The 15,660-nt window shown below is 45.1% G+C and overlaps 1 protein-coding gene across 1 annotated transcript in view; it reads right to left on the bottom strand.

Annotated features, from left to right (window-relative positions):
• Positions 1-15,660, bottom strand: part of LAMC1 (laminin subunit gamma 1) — a 128,423-nt gene that overhangs the window by 31,663 nt on the left and 81,100 nt on the right. The window lies entirely within an intron of this gene.

Raw genomic sequence — 15,660 nt, 5'->3', positions numbered from 1 at the left:
TGTCACCAAAGCAGGTCTATGATGGACATCAGTTCCATCTGTTTGATAACTTTGTGTTGCACTTCTGAACATCTATGTAATTTCTACATTATACTGTACTAAACTTCAGACCACTGTACCTTAAAACTCATGTGACCTCTACACGTGCATAAACTGTTAGTTACCTAGGCTGAGCAACGTTCACATGTGTTTTCATGGGGTTTGAAGAACTGCAACAAAATCTGCTAAAAAAAAAATCTAATTTCTCAAGATTAAACTATATCTTAATTTTGTAGCTCATAAGAACAAGAATGTTTTCTTGTTATGAATCCCAAACTCATCACTGCCAAATCCTACTGAGTCCACTGGAGCATGCAGCGCGCCTCCCCCGGAGTGCTGCTTTACCGCATTATATCGGGGTAGAAGTGTATTTAAGAATTATGTCCTAGTTAATAGAATAGGAGTACTTGTGGCATCTACAATAAATTTGTTAGTCTCTAAGGTGCCACAAGTACTCCTATTCTTTTTGTGGACACAGACTAACACGGCTACTCCTCTGAAACCTGTCCTAGTTAATCACTCCTCACTCTTTTAGTGTTTGATCTGATATTATTTCCTGTGAATATGCAGTCAAACGCATCACTGGGAATAATACTGTATTAACCCAATAGTTAAGCGGTACACCAGTACAGTTACAGGGGAGAACAATCTGGCACATATCAAAGACCTCCCCACTTTCAGAAAATCAGGAGTAACAAGGACCCTTATTGCTATCATGGGGTCCTCTTTCACTACTCCATGACAGCCTTTACTTTAGAATTTGGATCATAGGGCTTGCGTTCATTCAGTTTATCCACTGGGAAGGACAGAACAAGAGGGAAGTTCCTGGCCAATAAGCTCAGAGTCTCTGAAAAGACTTTTCCAAATCAAGAATAATTTAGGGATTTACAAATGAAAGATGCTTCCTCCCCCTCCATGACAGTGAATGTAAAATGACCTTCCCACCCCATACTTATCTCCCAATAGGTTTGTGGCAATCAGCAAATAATCCTCCCTAATGGATTCTTTCCAGTGACTGGAACATCCACCCCCATAGAGCACACATGAACCACCCAGGGGATTTACACCCCCAAGAAAATATTTAACTTCTCAATGTTCTGCTACATTCTTTGCTTTGGTCTATGACATTCCTGCCCCGTATCAAAGATGAAGTGCAGATGTTTTGCTGAATGGAATACTCAAAACGGAGAAATACTGCCTGCATTAAGAGCTACAGGGTGTGGAGGTGGCAGAACAGAACAATAAGAATCCAGCCTTCGTTCACCCAGTGCCAAGTCAAGGAATTCTGCTGAAACCTCCTACATGAAGAAACATTTTTAACAGCTTCACATCTCTGGGGGTAGGGGTGAGAAATCCTTTCTGCACTGGAAATGCAGTCGGGTGCTGGGCTGTTCAGAAACATAAGTACTTCTGTTAAAGCAGTCCTAAGGAATTTCAGACAAGCCTTGCAAGGCAACTTCCAGTACTCTACAGTGTAGCTTTAAAGGACAATAGCTATTGTATGCATTTTCCAGCAATTGAGATCGTGTACATTGGCTGCCTTTCTTCAGCCTCGATTACAAGTAGGGAAAAAATGGAGTATATCAATGGCCTGTCCACAGCTAAAAGAATATTTTCTCTACTACTCAGGTCACTGGAGAACTGGCTGCAATATGGGCTTACTTGCCCTGCCAACATCAATGGGAAACATCAACACGGAACCTGCACACAAAAGAGAATGGGTAGTAGTGGAGTAATGGAAGGTTGTTCTTCAGTGCTCCAAACAGTTAAAGCAATAGTGGGAAGGGACCTTTAAAATGCTTCAATCACCTTCCTCACAGGCCTAGTTGGCTATGAGAAAAGTTCCCAGGATGAGGTGTACAGCTGCACAACAGCTGTTATTGTTCCACCTCAGTGGACAGATTGTGTGCGCACAATCTCACTAATCAACAAATCCTGGAGCTAAATATACGCTGGGTTTTGGATTAACTGCAGACAGACAGCTACCATATAGAAAAATTAAAGCTACACACATACTAAAGCATATCAGGGGCTGAGATAGGCAATATTTGATGTATTTTGGACACAAATACTCTTGGATGCTCAGTCTATGCCCTCAGCATATAACAACCTTTTGCCATCGACTCCATCTCTGATATCTCTTGAAAAATACTGTTCAACAAAGCAGCATTTGTGGCAGCCACTGGTCACTTCTTTTGAATGGAAACTCTGGAATGGTTTTAACTGATATCCAAAGCCTTATCTCCATACACAGTTGGACTGATTTAACTTTAGAGATTTTTAAACCAGTTTTAGTTAAATAAGGCCTGGTCAACACTTAAAAAGTTAGTCAATGTAGGAAGCATCTACGCCAGGGGTAGGCAACCTGCGGCACACGAGCTGATTTTCAATGGCACTCATACTGCCCGGGTCCTGGCCACCGGTCCAGGGGGCTCTGCGTTTTAATTTAATTTTAAATGAAGCTTCTTAAACATTTTAAAAACCTTATTTATTTACTTTACATATAACAATAGTTTAGTTAGATATTCTAGACTTACAGAAAGAGACCTTCTAAAAATGGCATGCAAAACCTTAAATTAGAGTGAATAAATGAAGACTCAACACTTCACTTCTGAAAGGTTGCCGACCCCTGATCTACGCTATGGTGTTACAGCCACACAGCTACAGCAGCTGTAGTGCAGACATAAAACTTAGTAGCCACACAGGGCATTGAACCAGTTTAAGAGCGGTTTATTTCTGCTTAAACTAAACTTATTTTTGTTTAGCTTAAAGCTATTGAGTTCAACTGAATAAAAATAAACCTGGTTAAAATGAGTTTGTCCTCCTAGCCTTTTTCATCAATTTAACTAAGTGTTTTGTTTTTGTTTTTTATATCCTACCACAAGTTAAGCCAGTGCAACTTTCTTGCACAGATAAACCTTAACACTTTGGGATGCTAGTGACTCCAGAAATGTTTTTTTTGCTTCTGAAAGTCTGAGTGAGACTGGGCATTTCATAAATGCAGTTCTCATCTCACATTACCCAGCGGGTCACTGCTCCTGATGGAAAAAAGGCAGATACAACAACTACCCAGAGAATTTGGAGACTCCAGTTTCTAAGGCAAAATGCCTAAATTAAGGCTTTTTATCAGCATCAATACCGACAAGAGTACACAGCGGTAGTTACCCGGGGGCAACAGAATCAGCAGAGAAGCTCAAAATATTTGGTCATCTGTTATGTCTCACATCAATATGCTGCCTTTTAAAGTAAGTGCTAAAATAGTGGATTTTAAATAAAAAGTAATTCAGCATCAGTAGAACTTTTCATATATGTTTACATTTTAAGGAAAGTCAAATTATGGTCTTAAAATACATTGATCATCTAAGTAATCTTGCATACTCTAAAACATGAACATAACCAATCTACTAGTTTACTGAATTGCACCAATGAAGCTCCATAAAAGGACAAGCCCTTAAAAAAGGGAAGACACTGGAGTGAGTGTGAGTGTGTTTTTAAAGCCAAAGTGAACCTCCAGTATTCAATTATACAAAATGGTATTATTTCATTGTGGTATTATCAACTGGAGGACCCAGTCAGGGACTGGGACTCCATCATGCTAGACTCTGCAAACATGCAACAAAAATAACAATTCTTACCCCCATGGAGTTTACAATCTAAATAAACCGTGACCCAGTGCATTAGGCAACGATTGAAAGGCAAATTAACACTTGACTTCTAATTCCTGCTCTGCTACTGATACATTGGTGGCCTTTGGTGAGTCACTTAAACTGTCTTTTTTACACTTGATGTCACAATTTAAACTATGCTCGTAAAGGCTAGAATCTATAAGGTGTTGATAATCAGATCCTGATTAAATGTATCTGATTTATTTCCTCCTCAGTGCTAAGTTCCAGAAAGAGAGAGGTGTCTCTTTGAGCTGTGGCGCAAACCTATTAACTTGAATGGATGTTCTATACAAAACTGCTGACAGGACCTGTGCAATCTAACAATAGTGAAATAATTAACAATGTTATAACTGCACAGTGTAACTTATTAACCTCTTACACAGAGCATATTTGGAATCCTGCTGATACTCAACCTAAAGGAACATCACAATGCCTGGATGTGGAGCTGGGGAAAGGTGTGGTATTGGCTGGAGAGAAGAGAGTTGCTTAAGCATACAAGTAGTCTCTCTCTCTCAGGTTTTCCACTTTTGCTGACAGTGTCTCAAATTCAACCCATCAATTCCAAAAACAGTGCTCATTACAAAAAAAAAAAAAAAAGTGCTTCAAAGTGAATAATTTTAGCAGCAGTTTGAGATTTTTTTTCTTTTGATTGTTTATTGACAAGAACAACAAGGCCTCCTCGTCATTTTTGTGGATATTAACACAGCTACCCCTCTGTTTCTTGAGGATCACTTTTACAGGATTCCAACAACTGAGGTTGTGAATCTGGCCAGTAGGTCAAAGACGCCTGAAATCCTTCAACAGACCAAAAGGCAACAAGGCCAAGATGCATTCATATTAGGGCTGTCGATTAATCACAGTTAACTCATGCGACTAACTCAAAAAAATTAATCGCGATTCATCACACTGTTAAACAATTGAAATTTATTAAATATTTTGGAAGTTTTTCTACATTTTCAAATATATTGATTTCTATTACAATACAGAATACAAAGTGTATAAGGCTCACTTTATATTATTTTTATTACAAATATTTGCACTGTAAAACTGATAAATAAAAGAAATAGTATTTTTCAATTCACCTCAAAAGTACTGTAGTGCAATGTCTTTATAGTGAAAGTGTCACTTACAAATGTAGATTTTTTTGTTACATAACTGAACTCAAAAACAAAACAATGTAAAACTTTAGCGCCTACAAGTCCACTCAGTCCTACTTCTTGTTCAGACAATTACTGAGGCCTGGGCTACACTGGCGCTGTACAGCGCTGCAACTTGCTGCGCTCAGGGGTGTGAAAACATCCCCCCTCCCCCCCCCGAGCGCAGCGAGTGCAGCGCTGTAAAGCGCCCGTGTAATCAGAGCCTGCAGCGCTGCGCGCGCACTCGCAGCGCTGCAAGCTATTCCCCTCGGAGAGGTGGAGTACATACAGCGCTGCGAGAGAGCTCTCTCACAGCGCTGGCGGCGCGACTACACTTGCGCTTCATAGCGCTGCCACGGCAGCGCTGGGAAGTCCCGAGTGTAGCCAAGGCCTAAGACAAACAAATTTGTTTATATTTACGGGAGATACTGCTGACTGCTTCTTATTTACAATGTCACCTGAAAGTGAGAACAGGCGTTCGTATGGCACTTTTGTAGCCGACGTTGCAAGGTATTTACATGCCAGATATGCTAAACTGTCATATGCCCCTTCATGCTTTGGCCACCATTCCAGAGGTCATGCTTCCATGCTGATGATGCTCGTTAAAAAAATAACGTGTTAATTAAATTTGTGACTGAACTCCTTGGGGGAGAACTATATGTCTCCTGTTCTGTTTTACCTACATTATGCCATATACACCTTTACCCCAATAGAACGCTGTCCTCGGGAGCCAAAAAAAGCTTTCCACATTATAGATGAAACCGCGTTATATCGAACTTGCTTTGATCCGCCGGAGTGTGCAGCCGCCCTCCCCAAACACTGCTTTACCACGTTATATCTGAATTTGCGTTATATCAGGATAGAGGTGTATTTCATGTTATAGCAGTCTCGGTTGATGACCCAGCATATGTTCGTTTTAAGAACACTTTCACAGCAGATTTGACAAAACACAAAGAAGGTACCAATGTGAGATTTCTAAGGATAGATACAGCACTCGACCCAAGGTTTAAGAATCTGAAGTGCCTTCCAAAATCTGAGAGTGATGAGGTGTGAAGAATGCTTTCAGATGTCTTAAAAGAGCAACACTCCAATGTGGAAACTACAGAACCTGAACCACAAAAAAAAGAAAATCAACCTTCTGCTGGTGGCATCTGACTCAGATGATGAAAATGAACATGCGTCGGCCTGCTCTGCTTTGGACCGTTATCGAGCAGAACCCGTCATCAGCATGGATGCATGTATTCTACAACGGTGGTTGAAGCATGACGGGACATATGAATCTTTAGCGCATCTGGCACGTAAATAACTTGCGATGCCGGCTACAACAGTGCCATGCGAATGCCTGTTCTCATTTTCAGGTGGCATTGTAAATAAGACGTGGGCAGCATTATCTCCTGCAAATTGTAACCAACCTTGTTTGTCTGAGCGATTGGCTGAAGTAGGACTGAGTGGACTTATAGGTTCTAAAGTTTTACATTGTTTTATTTTTGAATGTAGTTATTTTTTGTACATAATTCTACATTTGTAAGTTCAACTTTCATTCTAAAGAGATTGCGCTACAGTACTTGTATTAGGTAAATTGAAATATACTATTTCCTTTTTTTTTACAGTGCAAATATTTGTAATAAAAATAAATATAAAGTGAGCACTGTACACTTTGTATTCTGTGTTGTAACTGAAATCAATATATTTGAAAATATAGAAAACATCCAAAAGTATTTAAATAAATGGTAGTCTATTATTAACATCGCGATTAATTTTTTTAATCGTGCAATTAATCGCAATTAATTTTTTTAATCGCTTGACAGCCCTAATTCCTATGCTTTCCAAGCTGAGGCTGCAAACCTGAAAATAAACCTCACCTCATTCAGCTGCAAGAAGAGCCTAACAGGACCAACATGTGGAACTCTCACTACCACCAAAATTAGCGAGGCAAGGAAACCCAGAGCAGTTATTCCAGGAGTGACGTGAAATAAAACAAGCAAAAACGCAACAAAATGAGACCCAGCCAATGAAACTAAACTTCAGCCAAAAAGTTGAGAACGCCACACAGCTTTGACTTGGATACGTCTACGATGTTACAGGGACAAGGGAAGCCAAGTTTTCTTGTACTATTACATTCCCCTTACACTGAGTAAAAGCTGTATTCAGCCTTCATCAAAAAGATTATTTCTGGGGGCAGCAGAGAAGGAGAGATTTGAAAAGAAAAAACAGAGAATGAAGGAGAGTGGAATTTTGTGTTGAGCTGAAAATCGTCAAGAATAAAATGCTCTAGTGAGCTTAGCTCACAGCCCATGTTCCCCAAAAGAAGCTTTCAGGAGCCACAGCAGAAGCAGGCAGGGATTTCCCAGAGTAAAACAAATCTGCCATGTGGAACAGCCACATTTCTGCAGTGTACCAACAGGTTCTCTTTTTCTCCCTCTCTTACTACAAGTAAATTCCCTCCTCCCTTCCCTCATGCTGTTTTCTAATGACTGCAACTAGACAATGGAAAGAACTAGTTATGAAGTATGCAAATAACAGTATGTAACAGTAGATGCTAAGTTGCTTTGTATGGTTATCCACTGGGCTCAGAGGCAACATCTTATGTTTCCCAGTTCCACCCATTATTCAAAGGGATGCTATGCTGCCGACGCAATGCCGGCGGGGCTGTGAGCTCCTGGGGCAGCATAGCTGCAGAGCCTGGCCTGACCCGGTGCTCTGTGCTGCGTGGTGGTGGCGGCGTAGCCCGGCTCCAGCCTGGCGGCACGGCTGTAGCACCACCAGCCACCGGTGCTCCAGGCAGTGTGGTAAGGGAGCAGGGAGGATTGGATACAGGGGGCGGGGGATGGTGGTCGGGGGGGGGGAAACAGGGGGTTGAAGGGGGGCAAGGGTCCTGGGGGCAGTCAGGAAGGAGGGAGGGGTTGGATGGGGCAGCAGGGGGCAGTCAGGGGATAGGGAGAAGGGGTGGTTGGATGGGGCAGGGGTCCCGGGGAGGAGGGGGCGGCGGCGTCAGGAATGGGAGGAGGGGTTGGCGGGAGTCCGGGGGTAATCAGGGGAGTGGGAGTATGTGGATGGGGCAGGGGTCCCAGAGGGGCCATCAGGGAACAGGGGGATTGGATGGGGCAGTAGTCGGGGGGGGGAGGGGCAGGCAGATAGGAGATGGGGGCCGGGCCACGACCCCCTCCCCACCAGCCCACCATACAATTTACGAAACCCAATGCGGCCCTCAGGCCAAAAAGTTTGCCCGCCCCTGTGTTAAGACAACTTCTTCCTCTTTACACTGACTGCAAAGCTGTGCTTAACATGACTCCTCAAGGCTGCATCCTAACACTACCTAATGCTCTAGTGAAGTCCTCTCTGTAGCAACTAATTCACCTCACACTATTTCTATACTAAGAACTTTCAACAATAATGTGGAGAGGTGGAAGGAAGCTTTAACTTCAACTTAAGAAACTATTGTTCTCCTGTTCCTAGAAACACATATACACCTCTACCTCGATATAACGCTGTCCTTTGGAGCCAAAAAATCTTACCGCATTATAGGTGAAACTGCGTTATATTGAATTTGCTTTGATCCACCGGCGTTCACAGCCCCGCCCCTGGAGCGCTGCTTTACCGCGTTATATCCGAATGTGTTATATTGGGTCGTGTTATATCAGGGTAGAGGTGTACGTCTGACCCTGACCTGTGCCAGGTACCTTTGATAATACTAGACTAGGGAAAGAGTAGTTGATTTCTATTGGGAGGTGCCAGCATTTACACTTTGGGAAGAATTCCAGCTGTTCGTTAAAGAAGTTTATTGAAGAGTGAGGTCATGTGTGGTGGTGGTGGGCTGGCTAATTATTATGAGTGCACCACTATGGAGAATGCAACAGGGAACACCTTAAACAGGCCTGGATTTCAGAAAGTGCTGAACACTCACCTTCTAAAAATGAGATCCCTTCACGTTGTCAAACAAACCTACAAACACTGGTCATTGTTGAAAATTTAGGCCCAAGGTGAATAAAAATATCTATATTCAAAGAATGAACACACACAGAATTAGGTTGACGTAAGGCAGCTTACGTCAACCTAACTCTAAGCATCCACACTACAATGTTGCTCCCGCCAATGTAAGTCACCCACTACACCTCCAGGAGAGGTGTAGTACTTAGGTTGACATATCTAGTTCGACACAGCGTCAGTGTAGATGCTGTGTTGCTTATATCAGATTGTTCCAGCTGTCAGCCCCAGGCAGTGGGGCCCTGGCAGTCAGCACCTCACAATGCCCCATACTAACAGTTAAATTGGTGCAAGCACTCTTGGTAAGGATGCACACTGCCTACAGAAGGAGCTAGTGTGGACATGCAAAACCGATTTAATTACTGCGGTGGCTGTACGTCGACATAACTTAAGTCAACTTAATTTTGTAGTGTAGACTTGCCCACAGAAACTCTCATAAATCTAATCTTGCAATTCTGTGAACACAAACCCTACTAATGCTTATGCTTAAGCAGCTGAAGACTGGTACTATAGGGATGGGTGCCATCTAAGAACTTCAAACAGAACAAAAGTTCTTTTTTGTGTTAATTCCCGTTGCCATCTCCTACAAGGATTCACAGACATGTCCCCAAGTTCCAACAGCACCTCCTTTAATTCTGCTCAAACAGATCTCTCTTCAAAAGAGCAGCTCATTTTCCCTGAGGGAACACAGAGTCTTAAAGCTGCCCTATGGAATCTGAACTACACTACTTCAAACATGATGGGAGCAGGACCTGGGCTAAACGAGGTATAGCTAATGCCGCTAAACAATTAAAGAGATCAACAACAGTTTTAACATTTTAAGTGCCAAAAAGCCTTAAAAGAAACAGTTTATTTCAAATCTCTGTGGGGGGCGAGGGGGGAGAGATTCCTCTCTTTGGGCACATGAATATGGCAAGAAGATTAGAGTTGGATAAAAGGAAGGCTGTGTTCATTTCATAAAAATGAATTCCTTCCTCTAACAGCAGGCATATGCTGACACTGACTGCCACGAAACAGAGCTTTGAACCCCCGAATCATCATTAGAGAGAGAGAGAGAGAGAGAGAGAGAACGAACACGTAGTCTTTTAGTCTACAAGTACAAACTTGAGGGATGTTCGAAGATAAGGGAGATATAATTTTTTAAAAATTTAATATATTTGGGGTGGGAGGTGTTTGGATAGGGCACTGCTGAGAGGATGTTTGCACAAACAGAATCCCAAATCACTATTACTGTTGAACAGTATGTAGTAGTGAACCTCTACTACCATTTGAAAGATTGGTAATGGTTATCAGCAATTAAAGGTGATGAGAGGGAAAACTTTGGCCAGCCCCTAGAATAGCAGCAGTGGTATCAGGAAATGCGACATGCTGAAAACTGTAAATATGCAATGGAAAATGCAAGTAGATGCCATTAGATCTTTAAAAGAAACTCCTTCCCTTGTCCTCAGAGTTAGGAATTCATCCTTACACACAAAAGGCCTCCTTGTACTCTGGCTCTTCAGAACGGATGGATAATTTACATCATGAAAACATCCCGCCAGCTGGCACTCTTGCTACAAGTGCTTGATTGTGAGCAGATGCCTTTATGAGATAAGTATTGACTAACATTCTCCTCCTCCATTATCGATCCACTTACCCTTACCACACTGTACTTTGGAAAATCAGTTTTCTTCTCTTTACTCTTCCTTGATTCCCCAATATGTCTTCCTGGTAGCTAGCTCCAATGCTTTTGTTAAATCCTTCTAGTGGGAGAAAGCTCATTTGAGGATGGTATACTTCATATAGAACCAGACACCTTTACTGATTTAGAGAGAAAGAGAGAGACAGTTCATGCCCAAGATTCAGGCCCCAATCTATTTGGATTTCTTCAAAACACAAAGGCTATGCCATGACTCCCTCCAGTCTAGGAACCCAGTGTATAACCAAAACAAAAAAAATCCTTCTAGAATCAATCATATCTCACATTATTTCAATCAGAAAGTGCTACACTCCTGAGCCCCTACAAATATTTTATGCCAGTCCACAACAGAATGTATCTCTACCTTTCTGTTTACATTCTGGATAGCAGCCAAAACACTTTCCTCCTTCCTTTGATCTGCTGCCAACAACCTGAACACAACCCACTTCTGCAGGAATTCCCTCAGGAGCCGGATCTGGGTGGACATGAACAAAGACATGGGAGACTGGGTACAACTTAAGTCTTCCTGACCAGAATCCTGTCGTGATGGCTATCTGCACTGCTTACATTTTTTTAAATAAAATTAATTGTTAAGGCAATGTGTTTTAAGTATAGGGGGAAGAGAAGAGCAAGAGAGTTCCTACTGCTATCCGTAAGACTGGAACAATGCAGTCAGATACTGCATGCATCCAGCTAGTGGACCTTAACCTTTAGCACAGAAAGGCTGCTTTCTGTTGTGTGGAGGAGAAAGGAAATGACTTTCCATGTTCACTGAGTCCCAGGCTGACACCACTCCACCAATGAACAGGGGCCTGCCTCTAGTCTCTTGAGCACCCTAGTTTCATAACAGCTTCAGCACCGAGACCTACAATAAGCTATATATGTAAATCATCTTCCTGAAAACGTATGTTAAAAAAACCCAACATTATAATCATTAACATCTTCAAAACTGACAATGAAGGTCTGGAACACTGGTCAGTCAACTCAAACAGGCCTAGACTGATTCAGTGGAATGAAAAATAAATCAAATCAGTGAGGCACAGGGAAGCTGAGAATTTAGGCCCTGTCTACACTGGCAAGTTTCTGCACAGTAAAGCAATTTTCTGCACTGCAACTCCCAAGATGTACACACTGCCAAGCCACTTAGTGTGCAGAAACTGCGCAGTTGCAGTACAGTAAAACACACCCTGATGACAGGCGTAAAGCTTTCTGCGCCAGGCCTCCAGGGCTGCACTGCCAATGTAGACGCAGTGGTCAATTACAGTGCTGCGACTGAATTCTGGGAGGTGTCCCATAATGCCTGTTCTCACCTCTCTGATCGTCAGTTTGAACTCTGCTGTTCTGCCCTCAGGTGACAGTCATCCTCACCCCGTAAATTCCTTTAGAATTTTGAAAGTCCCCTTCCTGTTTGCTCGGTGATGCATGCAGTGGTCTCAGCGCATCCTTCCAGGTGGCCATGCTTGCTCCTCGTACCAGGCAATCCCCCAGTTGGAGCAACGCCGAACTGCTGGACTTCATCGGCATTTGAGGAGAGAAGGCTGTCCAGTCCCAGCTCCATTCCAGCCATAGGAATTATGATACCTATGGACAGATTTCACGATGCATGACAGAAAGGGCCATGACCAGGACACATTGCAGTGTCGAAGTGAAGGAGCTGCAGAACGCCTACCACAAGGCGCGGGAGGCAAACCGCCGCTCCGGTGCTACGGCCACAAGCTGCCGGTTCTATGAAGAGCTGGACGCAATACTTGGCGGCGACCCCACCTCCACTGCGAAGACCACTGTGGATACTTCGGTGGCTCGCGTGCCAGTTGAGAGTGGACCGAGCCAGGAGGAGGAAATCTTGGACGAGAATGTGGAGGGGGACCCAGAGGCAGAGGATGACTCGGAGATCAGAAATGCATTCAGCCAGGAGCTCTTTTCTACCCCGGAGGAGGAGGCTAGCCAGTCACAGCTGTCGGATGTTGGTGAAGCGCAAACAGGAGAGGAGGCCCCTGGTAAGTGGATTTGATTTTGGGAATCACTGAAGCGAGTTGCTGGGGGCAGGAAGGTTGCAGAAAGCAGGCTTGTCTCCCACTGCATACCTGGTCTGAGCAGCAGAACAGGCTGTTGATTGACTCCCTTATTTCATGGGAATCTGCCTCAGAGATCTTCAGGAAACTCTCATGGAGATACTGGGCAATCCGCTGCCACAGGTTCTTTGGCAGAGCTGCTGTGTTTCTTGCCCCATTCTTGCCGTCCTTAGGCATACGCAGAATACGCAGCTGCGTGGGGCACCACGTAATTTGGGGCACCAAATTTCATGGTGTCCTAGGCAGCTGCATGCTGTATATGCGGCGCTGGCTCAGGTGGCCAGCCCCAGCCCCCCTGCTCCGCCCCCACCCTGCGCCCATTCGACCCCTTTCCCCAAGCCCCGTCCCAAGCAACGCGGCCTTTGGGATTAGTGGGGGTATTGGAGCTGGCAGAAGGGGTCGGGCCCACCCCCACACTCACCAGCAGCAGCGGTGGGAAGCAGAGCAACCAGACCCCAGCCCGCTCTGCTCCGCCAGCTCCCAGCCACGTTTGCTCCGCTTCCAGCCACTGCTGTTGAGTGCAGGGGCAGGCCTGACCCCTTCCTCTAAGCGACAGGGCTGGGAGCTAGGGGAGCGGAGCGTGCTGGGGCCAGGTCACTCTGCTTCCTGCTGCCACCAGTGAGTGCGTGGGGAGGGGGGGCAATCCCGACTCCTGCTGCTGGCGCCAGGACCCCTGCTAATCCCTGCTGCTGCCTCCCCCAGCTCCTGCCCCCGTGGCCCTGCTTGGGCTGCACAGAGCATCACCATAGGTAGGGACAGCCCTGCCCATTAACGGTAACTTTCCCCATGTGCCATCATGGGTGTGGGGCGAGGGGAACCACTGCTGCACACAGGCGAGCTGCATAGGGGCCAGGGCAGAAGCTGCAGTCTTGGAGAAGACCCTCCCTTGATTCCCTGCTCACCCTCAGCAACGAGATATCTTCCATAATGATCACATCCTGTGGAAATTGCGGGGACAGGAATGATTATCAGGTCCCCCTTACAGTGCTGGCTCTCCCCAAGAACAGCCCAGCATTCTGAAAGTTGCATGCATCATACACCTGGACCAGCCTGCGTTAATGTCTGTGAAATGCCCACGGTGATCCACATGCGCCTGAAGAACCATTGAGAAATACCCCTTGCGATTAATGTACTCAGTGGCTAGGTGGTCTGGTGCCAGAATTGGAATATGCGTGCCATCTACCGCCCCTCCACAGTTAGGGAAGCCCATTTGTGCAAAGCCATCCACAATGTCACGCATGTGGCCCAGAGTCACGGTCTTTCAGAACAGGATGCGATTAATGACCCTGCACATTTCCATCAACACAAGTCCAACGGTCGACTTTCCCACTCCGAACTGGTTAGCGACTGATAGATAGCAGTCTGGAGTAGCCAGCTTCCACAGTGCAATCGTCGTGCAATCGCCATGCACTTCTCCAATGGCAGGGCAGCTCTGATTCACATGTCCTTGTGACGCAGGGCTGGGGCGAGCTCATCACACAGTCCCATGAATGTGTCTTTCCCCATCCGAAAGTTCTGCAGCCCCTGCTCTGCTCGCCATCCCAGATGTGCATCACGATGTGATCCCACCACTCAGTGCTTGTTTCCTGAGCCCAAAAGCGGCATTCCACTGTGGTCAGCATCTCTGTGAATGCCACAAGCAATCTCATGTTGTAGCTAGTACACATGGCGAGATCAAAGTCACTCTCCTCTTGCCTTTGTAGTTTAAGGAATAACTCCACTGCCACTCATGATGTGTTGGTCAGAGTGAGCAGCATACTGCTCAACAGTTCGGGATCCATTCCTGTAGCCCGAAGAGAGTACACAAACCATTGAAAGATGGCACCAAATGCGGACGGAAGCACTGGGATTGCTGGGATGTGAAGCAATGCATCATGGGGCATTGGGACAGGACCCAAGATGCCCTACATCCCCTTCCGTCTTCCCACAACTCTTAGCGGCAGAAGAAGAAGAAATGATCTGTGGGATAGCTCCCCAGAGTGCAATGCTCCGAATACTGCTGCAAGTGCCACAAGCGTGAACACACTATTGCGTAGGCAGCTGACCGTGTGAACACACAACAGCGGTATCCCTTCAGCATTCTGAGTGGTGCTGTAACTCTGCCAGCGTTGACATGCCCTTACAGTGTGAAGCAAGCTACAGGGAAACTGGCTGGTTCAGGGGACTGGTAATGGGATACAAACCTGTTCACCTCTGGTCACCAGCTTAACTCCATCCCACAACAGTGTAAAGTGGGTGTAAAATGTGTTACTATCCAGCAGCTGTTAATCCAGCACCTTTCATGGACGTCTAAATTAAAGAAACAGTAAGAGTTTATTTTAGAAGTATTGAAGAAGGAGGAAGAGATGCTACAACCAGCAAAATTTACACTGCTCAGGAATGGAGCAGAACTAGGAAGGAAGTTGTTCTAAGGCCATGTCTACATTAGGAGAGCTTTGCTATATAGCTAAACTGGCAAGGTGCTCCTAATGTGGCTGCAGCTCATACCAACAAAGCTGCACTTTTACCAGCATATTCCACCCTTGAATGAAACAAGCTATACCAGTAAAAGTGCAGCTTTGCAGGTATAATTATGTCTATACTAGGGACTGCTGCTGGCCCAGTTACATTGTTCAGGAATCACACCTCTTCACACTACTGATAGATGTAGCTGGACTGGTAGAAATCCGTAGCGTAGACCAGTGGTTCTCAACCTTTCCAAGACTACAGTATCCCTTTCAGGAGTCTGAAACCTGAGCCCTGCTGCCCAGAACTCAAGCTCAAGCCCAAGCCTTGCCTCCCGGGGCTGAAGCATATGCAACTTAGCTTCATGGGGCCCCTGTGGTGTGCGGCCCCAGGCAATTGCCCTGCTTGCCATCTACTAACACCAGCCTGGCACTTGAGACCCCCCTAAACCTGTCTTGCATTCCCCAGGTTGAGAAACACTGGATCCAGATGAGCTGACATACCCCCTGGAAGACCTCTATATACCCCCATGGGTGTGTGTATCCCTGGTTGAGACGCAGCCTAGAACAGCAATATTTTGGAGGGGTGGGGTGGGGGGAGAAAAATGCTAGAAAGGTATTAGAGCTAGTATTCAGAGTAGC

The sequence above is a fragment of the Malaclemys terrapin genome, chromosome 8 (assembly GCF_027887155.1).
Source record: "Malaclemys terrapin pileata isolate rMalTer1 chromosome 8, rMalTer1.hap1, whole genome shotgun sequence".
Taxonomy (NCBI): Eukaryota; Metazoa; Chordata; order Testudines; family Emydidae; genus Malaclemys; species Malaclemys terrapin.
Note: the sequence above shows the minus strand (reverse complement) of the source record. Positions and strands in the feature narration are given on the sequence as shown.